Source organism: Bidens hawaiensis, unplaced genomic scaffold, assembly GCF_021521415.1.
Source record: "Bidens hawaiensis isolate Kalapana, Puna unplaced genomic scaffold, B.hawaiensis_p1.1 tig00013870_1, whole genome shotgun sequence".
Classification (NCBI taxonomy): domain Eukaryota; kingdom Viridiplantae; phylum Streptophyta; class Magnoliopsida; order Asterales; family Asteraceae; genus Bidens; species Bidens hawaiensis.
In genome coordinates, this window is record NW_027492187.1 from 186,454 (window position 1) to 192,497 (window position 6,044).

Below are 6,044 nucleotides of genomic sequence, written 5' to 3' on the forward strand. Positions count from 1 at the left end.
TATATTTTTTAATAGTTTTAACTTAAGTCAACTAATTATAGCTAATTTGTATGTTTTTTTAGCTAACTATTAAAATGATTCTCTCTTTATATTTTTTTAAACCATATAGGAAACCATTAAACTCATCAAAAATTTCTAAAATGAGATAAGAAGCATACAAAAAGTTAAACAAATGTTAAAACCAAATAACCGAATTCGCAGGTCACGAACCAAATTGATTCGTTGATAAACAAAAACCAAACCAAATTCAGTAAGCTTAATTAAGCCGAGTTTGTTTTCGGTATAATCAGTTAGCAAAACTAAACTATAATACCGTTTTTTTTATATGAACTAATCAGTGTAACTTCATCACAGAAAAGTATGTAAATTGTGTTGATTTCTCAAGCAAATACAAACCAACTAATTTAGATCTCAAATCAACAGGTTTACAAACCTGAAACAACTGTGTAAGTGTAAACAATCTATGTGTAAATAGGTTTACCCTATGCAATATATGATTGTATCCACCGTGTAGTGGACCATGAAGTTGTATGCACCACAAATCCTTCATCTAAGGTTTTAAGTTAAAGTTTCTTCAAGTTTCAAAAGTACAAATTTCCAAAACGTACGAATTATAAACCTTTAGATATAATATAAAATTCAAAAAAATAATTCAAGGCATTATCAATATAATAAAGCAACGTAGATTAACCTAATAATTCAAACTTCAGTGTATTAGTGAAACCTGTAAACATACTGTAACATCCCGAAATTTCCAAAATAATATCAATTATATTACCTAATAATAGAGGGAAAGTTTACTCGGGTTATCAGGAAATAAATAAAAGAATAGGAGTTGGTATGGGTCGGGCTAGTGTCGGGTAATGGATGTGGGTTATGGACTTGGATTAATAGAGATGGGTTAAATGAGAATGGGCCTTAGGTCCATGGGATTTCAGGGATATAAATACCCTAACACCCCAAAATATCTTCATTTCTATCATTATCCAAACACACACACACCCACACACACACACGCCACAACTTCGCCGGCCGAGCCAAGGGAAGAATCGGGCAGGTCCGAGGGAGGGCGATTAGTGTGTTGGCAAGTTAAACGAGATCCAAACAAGCTCAAAAAGGTATGATTCTTGATCTTTAAGGTTTAAAGATCCAAGCTTTTTAGTGTATAAGCGACCAAATATGGTCGGGAAGCGTAGTGGGTGATATTGAACCATAGCAAGGGTGTTAAAATCGCTCAAAATGCTGAAAAGAAACCGAACAGCGGCTGCCTGGGTAACTTCGCCTGCATCTGGGCAACTTCGCCTTCAACGCGATGAACTTCGCCTGCAAGCTAAGTTCGCCTGATGAACTTCGCCTGCAAGCTAAGTTCGCCTAATGGCAACTTCGCTGTAAAGTTAAGTTCGCCTAACTGGTAACTTCGCCTGAGGCCAAGTTCGCCTGATGACAACTTTGCCTGAAGCCAAGTTCGCCTGATGGCAACTTCGCTGTAAAGCTAAGTTCGCCTAAGGTTAACTTCGCCTAGAGCTAAGTTCGCCTAAGGTTAACTTCGCCTAGAGCTAAGTTCGCCCGAGGGTTAACTTCGCCTAAAGTCAAGTTCGTTTAGAAAATAAATTAAAAATCTAATGAAAATGTGTTAAGACAGTTAATGGAAATAAAATTTTTCCAAGCTGACCTGGCAGCTCGACCCCAGCTAGGGGCTCTGCCCCTTGGACCCTGCTAGGGGCTGCCGCCCCTAGACCCCGCTGCCAGGGGCGCTGCCCCCGGACCCCCGTTCGTTGTGGGTCATATAAAGATAGAAATACATTATGAGAAGTGATAGTTAATTGATACGTATACTTGTTATACAGTCAGCCATGCACAACTGAATAAAGGGATTACGATTAACGGTGAACGTAACCGTGTTCAGGTGAGTTTCTAGCCCCATTCTTTGTTATGTTTTCGGGGCTGTGTGCATACTCAATGTGATAGTTAATACACTTATCCTAAGAGATAAGTGTATGCCTTATGTGGATAATGTGAAATGTATGAATGATTGCTTGATGGTACGTGAATGATCTTCGGATATTGCACGCACTGTCAGGATATAAATAAAGATATTAATATTGCATGTAATGTAAGGATGATGTATGAACATTATGAATGAAAGCTTGTCGGTACGTGAACGATCTTCGAATATTGCACGTATCGTCAAGGGAAGTGATTAGCTCCTTACATGGATATTAAATAATAACGTATAGATAGTGTTCCTTTTATGGAAAGTATGGTGTTCCTTTTATGGAAAGTTTGGTGTTCCTTTTATGGATAGTAAAGTGTTCCTTCTATGGAAAGTATACAGAGTGTTCCTCCTATGGAAATTATATATAGTATGGTAATGGTAATGGTTCTTTTAATAGATATTACGTGACGATCCTCCTATGGATATTTATACGAGGTTAAGATAGTAATATGTGTCTTCGGACACGGGAAGAAATATATGGGAATAAATTGTATGTTGCCTGATTAACTAGAACTCACTCAGCGTAGCTGACTTTTAGTATGCACGCAGGTGAGCTGATTATAGAGTTAGCATGAGGTTGACACACGGCATGGATTGAACGGCTGGCATCTGAAGAAAGAAGTAGAGATGTTTTAAATATAAAGTTTTGTGTTATGGTATCAAAGAAAAGATTTAATGTTTTGTAACAAATGATTGATGTTTTATATTCCGCGAAAAGTTTTAATAAACTCTGAATTGAAGGACTGTGTTTATGAGTAAATCCGACGCTAAAGTAGGGCTACCGGGTTCGGGGCCTTACACATACAAAAGCAATTATTATAATACAAAATACATAGGCATTATAATAATTTGAAGAAACGGAGATGACGATTAATAGGGTCGAGTCTGATGATAATTCAGCTTCGATCGAGCCCCGATTCCGATTATGTAATCATGGAGGCACGAAAATAGTTTTTTTTACACCGATCGATATGAAAACTGAATTTTGGTGCATTTAGTGAAAACTGGTTAGATAGTTAGATCCATGGATGCATGTGATTGTAGAGGAAGACTAATGAATATGGAAACAAAATTATTTATAGCAATTTCGGTTTTTTTTTCAAAACACAAAATTGATTTTAATGACTAGTGAACATAAAATTGCCAAGTGGCCTAGATTGTCCAAATATGTGTCATGTGGCACAATCTTATTTTTGTTTATTATAATAACTAGGTTATTAACCAGTGTATGACACGGGTGAAAATATTGAAATTTTTGAACAAACACATGTCATTTGAAAGGACATCATAAGTTGTTATATGTTATTCATGACAACAACATACTTTAAGTTGTAAATAATATTTGTACGAAAACAAATGATTGTGAAATACAAAGATAAACCCAAATAACATTCAAATTACATTATTTGAAAACATAATCAAAAGTTAAAAATGTAAAATACATAAGCTATTAAAAAGACTTCCTTATGAACCATATTGATTCTTTATTTGTAACTTTATCTTGCTTTTTTAATAATAATTTTAACACCACTCTTCGTTTTTGATAAAACTACATAGAGTTGTCCATGTGTAAACACCGGGTCTCTGAGATATATGTCAACTTTTACTAGAGATTGACCTTGACTTCTATTAACGGTCATTGCAAAACAGACTACAACTAGAAAAAAAAACTACATTCTCTTCGATTTAAACGAAAGTTTCATATCTGAAGTTGTTACACCACAACGAATTATATAAGTACAATAACCAGTATTAGTACATGGAATAATTTTTACTTCAACAAAACACATTTCCCAACTTAATTACTTGCAATCTAGTTCCATTACACAAACCGTTCTTCTGATTCATATTCCTTAGTAACATTATTGTCACATCGACTTTTAGAACCGATTTATGAGTCAAAATAATTTTGGTCTTTTTGATTTTATTTAGCATAATGTGTTTTTGAAAATTTTAGTTCAAATTAAAATCTAAAAAAATAATTGATATGATCTTAATTAAAAACCAAAAAACTGATTTTTTTATATGGAGCACGACTAAATTTGTTAATTTTGTTGCCAAGTATGGAAACAATATATATTGAGTAAACCAAATATAAGTAAAAAATAAGTAGAAATATCTTTGCGCCTCTAATTAACATAATTTATTCATATACATTTTAATTAAAACATATATTTTAATTGGTTTTAAGAAAATAAAATAGTATGGATAACTGAAAATTATATTTCATATCAATTCTAAAAAGAAAATAGAAAAAAAAATATGTAAACATACATTCAATGTTATTAAAGATTTGTTTATCAAAGAAGTATAATGTAGTTAATAATAAAAATATTAAAAATTGTTTATAATTTTCTGTTACAAGTACTTAATTTTTAGGTAATAACATATTAATTTTTATTTACTATATTTAATTAATAAAAAAATTATACTTTAATACAATATAGTGTATTAACGCGTTTAAAATAAAATGTAACCGTTCAAAATGTTAATAAGTAGTTCTCTTGGTGTTGAAGCTGCACGTTTACAAAAAAAATGCATACTTAAAAATTTTAAAGGGTAACTAAAAAATATGAAAATAACTAACCATTTGAAACCTGTTACTGTCAAAAAATATGCTAGACGCGCTTAATTGGGGGAAATTTTTGAATTAGATCGTGCTACTTCTTCTAATTAGAAGGTGTTGATTGACCAAAAATTACATTTTCTTTAATTTTGAAGACATCTGTAATAGAATATAATATGGTTAGCATATGAAAAAGATGAACAACATAAATAGAAAAACAGAATTTTATAGAGCATGATGTTACAATTTTTCTTACATAATGAATGATTTTAAAACATAAAACAAAAAAATTAGAAAACCAGGAAACCAAATACTATTAACTTTAGTGTCAATTGTAGGTTATTTATATTTGGTGTTCATAAATATATTAAAAACATGAAAATTAGAAATATTACACATGAAACAACAATAACACAACTTACTCTACTGGATGAAGACTCTCAGCTAACTTGAATCCACGTAGATGGTCAGAAATTCATTTATGTAAAAGTATCTAACCCACCAATATATTTCTAGAATAGTAGCCCATGTTACACATGGGTTGAAAACAAATAAACAACCATATACATATAGACAACCATAAAATTTCATAACTAACATATTAAACCAACAAAAATATTTAACATAAGTTTGTAACCAAAATATTAAACATTTAGACTGTATACATAAAAAGTTAATACTTACACAAACTTACTATACACCTAAATTAAAAAACCAAATGAAGATACGAACATGTTATAATCATATTAGCCCACCAATAATTAAATCAATATGAAATCATTTTTACATTAAAACCGTTTGACTACTAATAACAATATTAATTAGATAAATTATAGGTTTGAACTTTCCTTTTTTTGTTGCATATGTCAAAATTCAAATTTATATGAAACTGATTACCTTGAATGCAATTGAAAATAATAATTCTTCTTTAATTAACTAACCAAAAAAAAAAATATGTGTATTTAATATAACACATATTAACTTTTCAGTATAATCAAAAGTAAATTATTTAAATTTCCTGTATTCATTAAATTTGTCATTTATGCTAACTAAAAATTGGTCAAATATAAATGATGGAAAGTTTTTTGACATTGAAAACTATTAAAAACTTCAAAAGATTGTTGCAAGAGTGGTCAATTTCGGTTTTGAAAAACAAAAATAAATAAATGTAAATATTATTATAAAAAACTTTTTTTATAAGTTTACTAACTAAACAATATACTATTAATTTTTTTTAATTATCACGAAATTATTGTCAAGACTCTAGCATCATTAACTTATTTAACAATAAATTCATTGGATAATTCTTTTTTCAATTTTATACATTAATGACATTTATGCCTAATGAAAAATTAGTCAAATATAAAAGATGGAAAGTTTTTATTTTCTGTTTAGTTTATTAGTTTATTTTTTAATTTCACCATAATAATTTAGACGAATCGGTAATTCTTGACATTTATGTCTAATTAAAAATTGGTCAAC